Raw genomic sequence first — 15,382 nt, 5'->3', positions numbered from 1 at the left:
TTGGTTGTGTATTGAAGATACACACACACACACACACACACACACACACACACACCAGTGGAAAAGGTTTCCACACTGTTCAGTTCAAGGTAGATGCAACAGCCGACTGAAGACAAGAGATCCATTTACAGGGCAATCTGAATAAGAGCGAGTACAGAAGTATCCAAACAAGGTCAGATTGTGGTCTGGCTTGGAAGTATTTGTATCTGTCGAGATCAAGAGGAGCTGGCTGGGTTGCTCACTAAATTGAGCAAATTGGCAGGGTTCAGCAGTTCGATTCCCCGCCATGTCTTCTGGGAAGACAGACAGCCTGTGCAGCCTTGGGCAAGCTGCACAGCCCCAGGTCATCTCTAGAAAAAGCAAATGGTAAATCACTTCTGTGTACAGTATTTTATACTTAGAGAAGGGCTACCACAAGTCAGAATCATCTTGATGGCACATTATTATTATTATTATTATTATTATTATTATTATTATTATTATTATTATTATTATTATTATTATTATTATTATTATTATTATTATTATTATTATTATTATTATTATTATTATTATTATCATCATCATCATCATCACCATCATCATCATCATCATCATCACCATCATCATCACCACCACCACCACCACCACCACCACCATCATCATCATCATCATCATCATCATCATCATCATCATCATCATCATTATTGTCGTCATTGTCGTTGTCATTGTCATCATCATCATCATCATTGTCAGGAGGAACCAGTAGTCTACCATGCTGGAAATGAGTGCAGGAGAGATCTGGAAGAACTGTTGCAACCTCTCTTCATTTTTGACTGGCGTGCTGCATGGGGTACCACTATATGGATAGACAATAAGAAAGTTCTTATTTTGAATCCTGGCTGATCCTGACATGAGCTGACAGGTGTATGATTCTGAGCATGGTGATCTGTATTTTTTCTTTCTTTCATAAGAATGCTCCATTAAATCAACAACTGATTATCACCTTTGAAAAGCAAGCAAGCATCCTTGTGTTTTGTGGAGACTATTCTCTAACCCATGCCAGGGAGCTTGGCAATGAATGGTTTAAGCCAGAACAAAAGCTCAAATTACTCTCTATAATGCTCATAAACAGCAGTTATTTTGACACAGCAGACAAAACTTCCTTTTGTAGAGAACATGTGAACCTTACTTGTGGCAGTCATAAATATTATGATAGATCATTTGTTTCCTTATTTACCCAGTGTCACAGGATCAATTGTCACTACGTTGCAGTTAAGCTTTGATTATGGAATTCAAAGCCTCATGAAACAAGGCACTGGTTCCATATGTAGAGACAGTCCTCTCTAATGAGGCAAAAAAGGTGTAATTGTGAAAATCATAACAATTAAAATGGTAGCAATACAAAACAGAAGACTGTCTATAGTTGGATTTACCACCAAAATGTAAACATGAGCTTTCTTTGTATGTTTAATTGCAGGAGGAAGCACATTGACAAAAGAAGTCATATTGATAGAGAGAAAATATTACAAGAGCGAGAAAGATGCAGCTTCCTGAATGTGTGTTTTGGTCCTCAGGCTCCAGACAGGCTTTAACCAGTGGGGTTCATTCTATTCAGCACCATGGCATAGGTCTAAATATAAGCCTGTAGAACATCTTCTCTTATTCTTAGAGCAATGGTTCCCAACCTTGGCTCCCGAGATGTTCTTGGACAAACTCCCCATAGCTTTCTCCATTAGGCTAGGATTTCTGTCAAGTACCTGTGAAGGAGGCACAATGGGAATTGAAATCCAGATGCCTAAACTGCTGAGCTATCCAGCAAACAAAGCTAGAACTGTGGAGGAAAGTGATGTGAATCTGAAGAGATGGAGGCAGTGACAGATTTTACTTTCTTGGGCTCCATGATCACTGCAGATGGTGACAGTGGCCATGAAATTAAAAGACTCCTGCTCCTTGGTACTGAAACAGCGCCGTCTACGTTGGCTTGGGCATGTTGTGAGAATGGCTGATGGTCGGATTCCAAAAGATCTCCTGTATGGAGAATTAGTGCAGGGAAACCGCCCCAGAGGGAGACCACAGCTGCGATACAAGGACATCTGCAAGCGGGATCTGAAGGCCTTAGGAATGGACCTCAACAGATGGGAAGCCTTGACGTCTGAGCATTCAGCCTGGAGGCAGGTGGTGCATCATGGACTCTCCCAATTTGAAGAGACACTTGTACAGCAGGCCGAGGCAAAAAGGCAATCCCGAAAAAAGCAAAACCAGGGAGCTGGACAGGGGACATATTGTATTTGTCTTCAATGTGGAAGAGATTGTCACTCTAGACGCTGTTCCAAGACCTCCATACAGAGCACGCTACCATAGTCTCTTGAGACTGAAGGATGCCTACTATTATTGCTTCTTGGGAGTAAAGCAATGACAAATCTAGACAGCATCCTAAAAAGCAGAGACATCACCTTGCCGATAAAGGTCCGCATAGTCAAAGCTATGGTTTTTCCAGTAGCGATGTATGGAAGTGAGAGCTGGATCATTAAGGAGGCTGACTGCCGAACAATTGAATTGTGGTGCTGGAGGAATTGAAATGTGGTGTGGAGGAGACTCTTGAGTGTCCCCTGGACTGCAAAGAGAACAAACCTATCCATTTTGAAGGAAATCAACCCTGAGTGCTCACTGGAAGGAAAGATACTGAAGCTGAGGCTCTAATACTGTACTTTGGGCATCTCATGAGAAGAAAAAATTCCTTGGAAAAGACCCTGATGTTGGGAAAGTGTGAAGGCAAGAGGAGAAGGGGATAACAGAGGATGAGATGGCTGGACTGTGTCATCAAAACTACCAACATGAATTTGACCCAACTTCGGGAGGCAGCGGAATACAGGAGGGCCTGGCGTGCTCCGGTCCATGGGGTCAAGAAGAGTCGGACACGACTTAATGACTAAAGAACAAATGTTGCAGAAGCAACACAGAGAGGTTGTTGTTACAGTCTCCAAAATGCTTTTGATGTGAGTTAAACTACTATGATTCATTATGTGCTCCTTTTAAAAATAAAATGCAATCAGAGCAGCTTAGAAAGAGGATCACAACATGCAGAAGAGTCAATTAAAAACATTCAAACTATAGTCCACACAAAAAGCCCTTCTGCAAAATAAAACGAGGAAGGAAGTGCTATTGATAGTGGCAGACGGGAGAGATTTTCTGTATTAAGGTGGAGTTTGTATGTAGTCGCTAGAGGGCAGTAACACTTCAGTTTACGAAGCACAAGATGACCGACAGTTTGTGGGCAGCTGAACTGGCCCATTAGGAGATCATTTGGAAGCAACTGTACCATATAATGTCTCCATTAGGACCAAATGAAATATCACAAAGCAACTTCAAGCTTTTGAATTCATAGTAACTTCAGGCTAAATATGAAGTAGTATGAAAATTGGATTGAGACGGGGATAAGAAAAGTTCCTGGGGGCCTAAGCTCACAATGCTCTGTCTACCTCTTGGAACAGTCATAAAATGAATCGAATAGAAGATGGGTTATGCAGGAGGGTTGGCCCTACCATTAGACAGAGGGAGGCAGCTAACTCAGATGGCAGAAACTGGAGAGCGAGTAGCAATAGCAAGGTGGTGCAGGGCAAAGACCTATAGATGCCACACAGACTGGCTTGGGCCACACAAGCTAGACTGCTGCCCTCTGGTGTGGTGCAGCACACGGTCCTGTTACCATTGTTAAAGTAAGATGTAACAGCCGCAAGTGTCACATTTTAAATGTGGAATAGAGGGCTTAACATCTTGTCTTTTATTTCAGGCAGCCAAATGTCTTAAGTTATGCAGACTCAAGTTTGATCATGCTAAGCACCCAAGAGATCTCAGGATGCACTCGAGGCAAGCACGACAAAGGAGTAACTATGGTTGTCCTTTTGAACATCGAAAAGCAGGGACTCATTCAGATGTCTCTTGGACTAAATGGAATGTGCCAGTCCCTTGTAATGCAGGGAAGGGAAGTAATCTGTGATCATTCTTCTGTTAACAAAATAGTTTTTAAGTATGTGCCTTCAGGTAGATTCCAGCTTGTGGCGAGCCTTTCCAAGGCTTTCTTGGTATGAACAACACAGAAATGGTTTACCAGTCTTTTGGGGACCCCAGGCACCGTGCAGTTTGCCCATAACTATAGAAGCTGGCTCTTCTCTGAGGAAGCTCAGTGGAGAACTGAACTCCAGACGTCTGGCTCCACAGTCAGGTACCCAAGTCACTGAGTTATCCAGACAGAGCTGGAGGTTAATTCTAGGGAGGGTAATTTAAAATAGTAATTTGATGTAGCGCACCAGGAGAAGCTCTGAGCATGAAAAATTCTCCACCAGAGGAATTTAATGACTTATGAATCTTATATGTTTATTTGTTAATGCAATTGTCAGTTTGGCAATTACCCCTAATTTTATGGCTTATAATATTCACCACCTCTTTCTCCTTTCATCTTCCTTTTCCTCTGACAACTAAAGGTAACAATTCATGTACATAACCAGATGTTGTTGGGCTACAAAACTCATCATCCCCATGCTGACTGAGGCCAATGGGGAAGAGCAGCCTTACATCTAAAGAATCACAGTTTGCCCTCTCCTGTTCTAGAAAATGAAAACCTTTTGGCTATAATACATTTGATTCCTTCCTTGTCCAGGAAAGTCCTGTTGAGCTCAGTGGAACGTACTAATGCATACACAAAGTATTTACCTGATGTCTTTAAGAGTCACTGTTTTCACTGGAGAATGACATAGGTATCCTTTTGGAAGTAGCAGTGATAAAATATTACTTTTAAACACCCAAGACCACATGAAAATCTTCTAGGGGAAATCTAGTTAAAATACAGGCTTGGGAAGGAACAGCCATTGCACAAAGCATATGAACAAGAAAATCTCTTTGAAACAACACTATTCCAAACCTTGAAAATCTCGTTTTTAAAAACCTGTGAAGTATGTAAAGTTGATGTACTGAGCCATTACAGTAAAATGACCAGGACATCATAAACATTTCTGTTTTTGAATTCCTAAATATCCTACCTGGCTCTACTTACTTTCATTTCATTTTGGGATTCATTTTGGTTCTCTTATTTGACTTTTCATTTAGATGGGTATGATGATAAGGTAAGACCCAAACCGTGTAATCTATCATTAGGTTTGTCAAATGATTATGCAAAATATAGATTTCTATGTGAATTTAAAAGCACACTGTCAATTTTGTATTTCATAGGTTATACAGATTTTTAATAGCTACAGATTTATTTTTATTTTCCTTTTTTGCTTCTGGCCACTAAACACAGACAGAAGTATTGACCTCCAGATTTTTTTTTTTAAAAAAAAACTCCATCATGCACTCATAAAAAGCCAAAGAAGGGTGACGTAAAAGGTATGCAACTGGATTACCTGATGTCTTCTTAAACTTTTATTTTTCTAAAAGACGCCATGAAAAATGTTTTAGACTGGAGCCATGACAATTTGGAAGTATAACAGTTGACTCTCCCCTCACTCTACTATTTGATACAGAAGGAATGCATTTAGGTACCATACAAGTAGCTGTGTTTTCATGGTACTTGGGATGTACATTCCCCTCCCTTGTAAATTTCTAAAAAGCTTTTTGTTTGTCTGCATGCCTTGAGGTTTGCTCAAGGAAGTTGGTATTTCCCTCTTGCTTCCCAGTGGCTCCCTTTTGGCTTCTGATGGCAATCCGCTCTCCAAGTTTGCTGTCACAGAGAACAGCTGATGATACCATAAGAACGGTAAGATAATAACAGGAAACCAGAGAGTTGTCCACCAACCTAACAAGCAAAAAAGGAGGGAAACACCTATGTCTATGCTAATGACTAGGTACCTCTAACGGGTGAGCAAACACTTTCTTCTCATGCATTCAGATATATAACTGGGAAGAATCAACAAGAGAGGTTATGTTTCCTTCTTGTACTGCTCACTCTGAGAACCATTCAGAGGAAACTAGGAGCGGATGTTACTGAATGCACATGTATCATTCCCTTTCTGGGCATACCTTTATCCTGTGTTCATCTACTCTGAGGTGAATGGGATGGCTCCAGAGAACCTGAGGACACAAATTTGTTGACATTAGCAACCCAGGCTTTACTTGTCCCACCAGAGTAGTTATTCTTTCTCTGCCACACTACAATCGATAAGATTGAGGACAGTATGAGAGAATCTTTTCTTTGCATTCCGCATCTCTTTAGGTGGAAGGTGTCATCAGTTGAAAGCAGGGTGACCACCTGAAAAGGGGGCAGAGCTCCTGCATCTGTAGAAGTTCTGTGGAGAAGCAGGAAGGGCAAATATAGTGTGTTCCTGCTCTACACAAGGTGCAGGAACCCTGTCCTCTTTTTGTATCTGGCCATGCTAAACAAGGTGCCTTCTGAGATGGCCCTTAGGATCCAGAAATGGGAATAGTTACTAAAAGGAATTTTTTTCCCCATATCCCCTATTGGATTTGTCTTCTGAGATGCCAAGATGCTGCGGAATTTAAAAGGGTGCTGTAACAGCTCTGTTTGTTGTTGTTGTTGTTGTTGTTTTGAAGTCTTAACTATGTTTAAAACACTACACATCTTTCTTTCTTGCAACTTGTTTTTAAATAAACAAACAACCCCCCCCCACAAATATTTATGAACAGAGAGGTTGACCTGTCCAATGGTAACATTCACACAGTGAAGCTATAAAATGGCTTAAGAACATGTTAATGAATAGATGATGTAACTGTGATAACATTCTCTTATTCTTGTAGTGAAAAAAAAGGCAACTTATTCCTTTTCAAAAATGTTATTCTGGTATGATTAAAAAGTTGTTGCAGGGGATCAGGGGAGGAATGATTCTGGCAGTACATTTCTTTCCCCCACTAACAAACATCCTTAATACATAAATGTATTAGCTGACAAGACCATTTTCCTCATGATATTAGAAGTCCCTTTTAATTGCTGCTACCTGTACACTTGCTTTCTTGTACACAGTACAAGCAGATTTCAAAACAAGTTGACTTCTACTATACACACATACACACAGAGTTAGAGAGTCTTAGATACATTTTTAGTGCCAGTGTTAAAACAGCTGATTCCTACATTTATCTGCTCTGAAACAAGTCCCACCAACTCAGGGGGATTTACTTCCAGGTCAATGTGTCTATGATTACAGCCTCAGCCAGCCTGTCTTGGTCTGGTGGCTTTGGGTTACATCAACCATACTCATTAGACGCACTGGCTGGGGTTGATGGCAGCTGAAGTCCAGAAGGTCTGAAGGATGCAGGGGAGGCTGCCCTAAACAATTGTTTATGTGGTTGAGAATGAGCATAAGAAAGAAAGAAAGAAAGACAGAAAGACAGAAAGACAGACAAATTATACAGTCTGTTGCAAAAATGCCACTTAGTTTCTGAAATAACAAAGCTTTGTTTTGTTTTTACTGAAGGAGGCTACTAAAATCATTACCCCTCTGAAATAAATAACTGGTAAAATAAAATTAAAACTAAATTAAAAATAAAACAAAACACTGTTTAAAAATAAATAGTTTCACTAACTGATCTCTGGGAGACGCAGCTTGCAGTTGCCACAGCCTTAGATGAAGCAACAGGCGGCCAGGGCACCTGCAGCAGAGATGTTTCTTCCCTTACGATGTGGTTACACTGATGAATTAAATTGGGAACCAGTTTGGGGGCCGGCATTATAAAACGAATTAATGTCACATGTTTTTTTTTCCTGGTGGCCTCATGGTCATCCTACTGTGGCAGAGTAGTTTGTGTGGATGAGGAAATCAGGGCAGGCAGCTAGGACTGGAGGCCATTCCTCTGTGGATACACTTCTGTCACATTGACCATATGAAAGAGCAGAGTCCGTATAAGGAAAAGGATTACCTGCACCTGTGAAGCCACAAAGTTTTGAAATATTCAGAGTAAAAAACTAACAGCCAGCAACTCTTTCTTCTTCTCTTCCTTTTCGTCCTTTAACTGAAGGACCTTTTACTGATGCGGGCATCTGCATAACACTTTCCTTGCAGAAAATTGCTTCAGCAGTGAAAACTGGCAAGTAGCAAGCGCTGAATTTCACTGAAGACTGTGATTGTCCCCTGCTGGCCAAAGTATTACATTACATTTCGTTTTCATGAGTTGGCATTTTGTGATTGATTGGTCCACGGCTTTCACAAAATGAACTAAGGCCAGTTGATTTAGAAAGCAACCTTACTCAGGATGTGGAAATAAATTTTTTCCAGATTGTTGGGCAAAGAATTCTGTTCAACAAAATATATCTCTGTCTCTGTCTCTCTAATCAGTATAAACTAGACCACTGAAACAGCATTTTACAGTTCTCCCTCTCTCATCTTGCATTGTCAATCGAACAACAAACTGAAAATAATGTTTGCAAAAAAAATTTAAAGGATCAAAAGCAACAATAATGAATGCAGTCGTGCTTTACAAAAACCCTGGGTTCACAGGGATTATTAGTTACGGTTGTTATTAGTTATTAGTTATGGTTGCGCCATACGGGATGCTGTATGTAGCTCTTCTCTTAGCCACAAAATTTTCACAGTGCAATTCAGACCATGAAAGGTGTCTTGGCCTAAGATCAAATAGCTCAATGTGGACTTGATTCTGGATCTCTGAAGTTCTACTGCTGCACTCGGACCACTACACTGCACTGACTCTGCTGGAAAGAAAAAAAAACCTGGCATCACAGGAAGACATCTCTTAAACCTTTCTTCCAGCATGCTCAGTTTTATGTGAGTGAGAAGTGTTTGTGTGTGTGTTTGTGTGGTGTTTTACTTTTTTTGGGGGGGGGGAAAGTGTGACTGCCTACCTGCAACTGACCTGTTATTCCTTCCCAATCACCTAACTACACACTCTACCATCTTCCCAGATAATCATGCCCATTGGTTGTCATAACTAACCAGGGTCTGCCATTACCTCTGCTGCAGTCCATGTGCTATGTATGGGTAGAGTACCCACTTATATCTGTCCCAAAATTGGGACAAAACATATATATATCTCAACCATATATATATCAAATGATATATATTAAAATAATTTAAATATATATTCTATATTGAGTTATTTTCTATATATTAAAATTATTTTCTACTTTATTTAACTATATTTAATTTGTTTACTACTACTCACAGCCTTGTGATGCAGTGGTTAAATTGCAGTACTGCAGTGAAGACTCTACTCATGACTGGATTTTGATCCTGGGCTCAGGTAGCTGGCTTGAGGTTGACTCAATCTTTCATTCTTCAGAGGCCAGTAAATTGAGTACCCAGCTCACTGGAGTGGCACTGGTGGAATGTGCAGCTGGGATAATTTAATTGGAAACTGTCTAGAGAGTGCTTTAAGCACTATGGGGCAGTATATAAGCAGCAAACTTTGCTTTCCTCTGATAGCTTTACAAGAATGAAGGTGAGAAATCCAGTCTGTGATTGTACTTCTCTCATCCCTGTTTCAGCTTTGTAGACAAGGAAATGCCTCCTTAAAAAAAACCCCTCCATTTTCATTCATCCAACAACAACCTGACAGCCTTTTCTTATTTTTGCATATTATCACATCTCTTTACCCTAACCCTTTCTTTAATTTACATTAAGTCTTTGATCAGGCTGTGCAATGTAGATCTCTTAGTGGGAAGAGAAAGAGAAAGACCAAAAATAGGAAGGAAGGAAGGAAGGAAGGAAGGAAGGAAGGAAGGAAGGAAGGAAGGAAGGAAGGAAGGAAGGAAGGAAGGGATCTTAGATAGATGTGCAAGTGCCAGGGCCTGAAGTTAAATTACAGTTCCAAGGTGGAGACTGTAAACGTGAAGAATCAATTTGAGATGTGGTGATATTAGGTTTCACTTCAGGGGATTTAGAATCAATTCTCTCCATCTCCGTCTCTACAGACAAATTGCTGCCAGTCACTGAAATGGGAAGTCTACATTATCTTTTGGATTTCTGTGCTGACTGGAAGCAGAAGCACGCAGAATCATGGCAATTCTGTAGCTTCAGCGTCTAGCCGAAATGATTATTAGACTTTTCTGTCCTATCACCCCAAGCTCTGTAATGCCTGACCCAGTGTCCTGCTTGTGTTTTATTTATTTTTTTAAAAAAAGCTTTCACTTTTAATTATATTTTAATATTCTAACAAAAGTATTATCCAATGCTGGTTTGGGATTTTTCCCGTGAACCACACAGTTTTCTTTTATTGTTGTCTTCCGTGATGAAGGTCGTGCTGAAAGGAAAGGATTGGCCCCAGGTCATCCAGTGAGTTTCATGGTTCTGTTGAGATTTGAAACTGGAATTCCTGTGCCTCATTCCAACATCCTCTCCTAATCATACATGATTCCCGTGTTAGTCTTTACAGCTTCAATCCCCATATCAAAATCCAGAATTTTAGAAATGCATCTACATCGTCACTTAACTTGAATTTGGATAGATAGCTATATAGTATTTACTATTATTATTTTATTATTTACTTTAATATCCACCTTTCCCCCCCAAAAATCTCAAGCCAGACTACCTGGCTACCCTTCAACCTGACTTACACTCACAACAACCTTGTGAAGTAGGATCAAGCTGGAAGATAACTGGTCCAAGGTCACCTAATGAGTTTAATGGTTCAATGGAACTTGAACCTAGAACTCAGATTTGTGTAAACTATCACTCTAACTACATTTTATTAACACCAAAGAAATGCAGTTTAGAAATAAGTCTGTAACATATTTCAGTTTCTCAGTCTGTAACCACCTGTCTTGTGGTTTAGTATATGCGTTTTGTGGTGTTTTCTCTATTAAACAGATTTTAGTATGTTCATATAAAACAAATCTCAATGAATATTTGCCTCAATTTTGGTAAAACCAAAAACATTTTTGCATTTTTAGCATTGAATGGGCGGGTGTGCATTTGATACAAAATATGTGTTTTGTAAAGTTGAGGAGAAAGTTGTTGGTTCTTTTCTTCACATTGATTTCAAGGATTTCTATAAGTTTCTGAAGTCCATCCGTTTCATAGCTATAAAGATAGGTCTGGTTTCAATAAAGCAGGTTCTTATCATTTGTATGAATTTGGGGGTGGGGAATTTCTTGAGACAGTCAACTTTGAAAGCCCTTAAGGAACTGTGTAAACTGGTTTGGCGACATTGCAGGAAGGCTGGGGACCTGAGCTTTTATTACTTGACTCACTGTTGATCCTGTGACCAGGCAACAGCTTTCATTTTCTGTGGCCTCTCTCCCAACCCTGACTGATGCTCAAACATCAGTCACCGGAGAAACATTGATGCAAACCCCCAAATTGACTTAAATTCTAAGTAAATTGTCCACTTACCTTAACAAATGCCCAACTAAAACTGACAATTAACAATTTAATTGACTGTGATACATTATGCCACTCTCTGGGACAGAAGCACACAGACAAACACATGCTCTACTGGTGGTATGAATGGGGAGAGCACTGTACACTATCCAACATGGAAGTAAGCCACTTCCTCTGTTGAGGTCACAGGCTCTCCATATTAGAAACAACAAATATAATGTCTTTTTTGTTGGATGAGAAATGGAATAGAGCTCTGGTCAGTAACTTGTTACAAAGCTCCACCACTGTAATGTATATTATGCCATTATCAGTGGCAGATTGCTGCTAATTAAAGAGTTCCTTTTTCTATTTTGGCCTGCATGTAACTTCTTTTCATTGCATGTGATTTGCACCCTCCCAAAATAAAAAAGGGACTCTTTAATTAGTGGCAATCTGCCACTGGCAATGCTGCTAGTCCTATTGTGCAGGCAGATCTACACAACAAAATACTGGCCTTTTTCTTTACAAGGAAGCTTGTCTGATTTTGGCACTGGAAAAACAACTCAATATGAAATTAGAATTCTTAGAATTTGTATTAAATACATAAAAGGGTGGAGCAAACCTATAAACCGCAGGAGAATATATGAATATGGAAGTATTCAACATTAAAAATGGGGAAATGGCCTGTTATATATTATTAACTAATTCTGTATTATTTATTTTTAAACAAGATACCAGTTTGGAAACAAAAAACAAAACAAACAAAACACTCACAAAATAGAAATAATACAATGGAACACACTGCTGGGGTCCCAAACTGAAAATGAAGGGAAGTCAAATATAAATGAAGTTACTATATGATGTCAGATGGCCCCGCATCACCATTGAACCTTAGATTTTGCTGCCAGTATTGCTGTTGTCCACAAGATTTATACGAATGGCTGAAAGTTCCTTCTCTTGCAAATATAACCTGGTTTGCAATAGGTCAACACTTTTGACATAATGAGTAAGTTAGATTTAACATCATATTGTGTTGAAATGTTCAAAGAATCTACATTTGGGCCTTAGAAGACATGTTTAATCTTCACAATCAGAAGCACAGTAAAAATACTGAGGACTCTTTTTTTTTTTTTTTTTTTTTTTTTGAAGGAGGTTGGTTTGTTTGGAATTTTTATACTCAAAGCTTCCTGAATAAGAGGGAGGAGGAAACTTCCTAGATATGACTTAAGACAACAAGCCTAGGTTTCGATCTCTTGTCAAGAAGTACACATTTTATTTTTCCATTGCTTGTGAATGTGGTCAGCGTGCTCATTGTTGAGAAATACTTTTACAATGATGTTGTTGCCAGCACTATTTGTGACTTGGGACTTGTCATAGAGGGAAAGAACATTGGTTAGTACTCTTTGCCCCCCAAAATAAGACCTAACCTGAAAATCAGCCCTAGTCCGATTTTTCAGGATGCTCGTAATATAAGCCCTGCCCCCCAAATAAGCCCTAGTTAAGTGAAACCCTGCCCTCCAGCATTGTGCAGCATTGTGCAGCAACCAGAATATGACATGACTGAAAAAATCCCCTGAAAATAAGCCCTAATGCATTTTTGGAGCAAAAATTAATATAAGACCCTGTCTTATTTTCAGAGAAACATGGTGCAGGTGCACAGTGTTACAGACATTCATTCATTCACTCACAAGAACAATATAACCACACAGCCTCTGAGACAGACCATAAATAGCTGTGAAGAGATTTAGAAGTTTATTCTGCTTATCTAACATAAATGAGGGGGATTCTACATAGTACTTATATAGTGATGAATATGTGAATGGGAAACTGGTAAATGGAAAAAAATGTGGTAAGTAAATCTGGCCACTAAGAAATTAAATCTACTTCTCAATTGTATCATACTGAGTAGACCTGTTGTCCAGAAGATGTTTTACTGCCTGTCTCAGTTCTTTCCTTGATTTCCTTCACTTATATATGAGAACCTGAGACTGGCAAACACTGTCATCTTACTAGAGATTAATTGCAGTTTGAGTCAATTGTAAGCAAAGCTCCATCACAGATGCAAGTAGTCTAGATCAGTGGTTCTTAACCTTTGTTACTCAGGTGTTTTTGAACTGCAACTCCCAGAAACCCCAGCCAGCAGAGCTGATGGTGAAGGCTTCTGGGAGTTGCAGTCCAAAAACATCTGAGTAACAAAGGTTAAGAACCAGTGGTCTAGATAGCCAATCAGACAGTTCTGTTTCCAAATACACTTCCATGGTATAATGCCCCCTCACTTTACAACAGTCTGTCTAGTTGGAATTAGCTACTTCCTTTAACATTTTAATTCTGAATCAATAAAGATGTGGAACCAGCCTTTGAATAGCTTTCTAATTGACTACCTAGACTAGGGGTCCCCAGCCTTTCTCACCCCGCGGACCGGCTGGGGAAGGCAGGGCACCCCCCAAGCTCGTGGGCATGTGTGAATGGTTGAGTGTGAATGAGTGTGTGTGCACGCACAAACGGTGGTGTGGCATTATGCACGCTCACTCGTGAGCATGCACAAATGACAGTGCACGCTCACACGGGTGCATGCAGCATGCACAAATCAGCTGTGCAGGGGTGACTGCATGCTTGGGGGTGGCAGGAAATCTGTCTCCATGGCCCAGTAAGGCTCAGGCCACGGACCAGCACCGGGCTGCAGACTGGCAGTTGGGGACCTCTGACCTAGACCATTTGTATCTGATATGGCGCTTTGCTCATCATCATCATCAATACCATCACCTTAGAAGTTCTAAACTGGAAGGTACACTATAGCTCATCAAGTCTAGCCCCTGTCAAGGAGGTACAGTGAGGAACTGAACTCCCAAACTTTGCAGCCAGATACCTAAACATGGCCATGGGAATCCCCTCAGCCTAGTTATAGCAAGCTTCTACATGGAACATTTTGAAAAACAGGCCCTGGCTTCGGCACCCTTTGCACCCACAGTCTGGTTCCGATACGTGGATGAGACCTTTGCAATCTGGAACCAGGGTGAAGAGAAACTGGAAGAATTTCTAAACCATCTCAACAGCATCTACCCAAATACACAATTCACCATGGAAAAATAAGAAGGCCAACTCCCTTTCTTAGATGTCATGGTCATACGCAAAATTGACCTCCTATTGGGACACAAGGTCTACAGAAAACCCACCCACACAAAAACTCCAACCACCACCCACAACAAAAAAGAGGCATAATCAAAACACTGGTAGACCGTGCAAATCGGAACTGTAAAGCTCAAGTTCTCAGCACCAAACTCAACCATCTGAATTGGGCCCTATAGGCAAATGGCTATTTGAAGAATGAAATCACAAGAACCATCAAACCAAGAAAACAACACCGAACTGCAGAGGAAAAACAGCCACCCACAAATAAAGTATTTCTGCCATACATCAAAGCGGTTACAGTCCGCATGGGGAAACTTTTGAAAAAACACAACCTACAAACAGTATTCAGACCCACCACAAAAATACAACAAAGGTTACGGTCAGCAAAGGATAAAAGGGACCACCTCACCACTGCAGGAGTATACCAGATATCGTGCAATTGTGGCTAGGTATATATTGGAACCACAAAATGCAGCATCCACACCAGAATCAAAGAACATGAGAGACACGGCAGACTAAAACAACCAGAAAAATCGGCAGTAGCTGAACATGCCCTAAAACAAGCAGGACATGAAATTCTAGTTCAAAACACAGAAGTACTGGACAACACCAGCAATCATTATGTTAGACTGCACACGGAAGCCACTGAAATCCACAAACACCAGCACAGCTTCAACAAAAGAGAAAACTCAACAAGGCCTGGATCCCAGCAGGCTGCAAAAGGTCAATGAACTCTACCCAGCCACAAGGACCAGTGATCACTGTACACTAAAGACCACCTAATGACACCCACCAATCACAGTGACAGATCATCTCCCCCCCTTATCACAACAATACACCCACAAGAAAAAACATCCTGATTACCATAATCACCCAGTCTCCTGAACAGGACAAAAGCTGATCCCACGGCTATAAATACTCAACTATCCAACGAACCAGAGCACAGACAGAGTTCTGACTCTTGTCCTCTGAAGATGCTGGTCACAGAGACTGGTGAAACGGTAGGAAGA

The sequence above is a fragment of the Pogona vitticeps genome, chromosome 4, assembly GCF_051106095.1.
Source record: "Pogona vitticeps strain Pit_001003342236 chromosome 4, PviZW2.1, whole genome shotgun sequence".
NCBI lineage: Eukaryota > Metazoa > Chordata > Lepidosauria > Squamata > Agamidae > Pogona > Pogona vitticeps.
The sequence above is the reverse complement of the archived record's forward strand: the minus strand, read 5'-3'. Positions refer to the sequence as shown.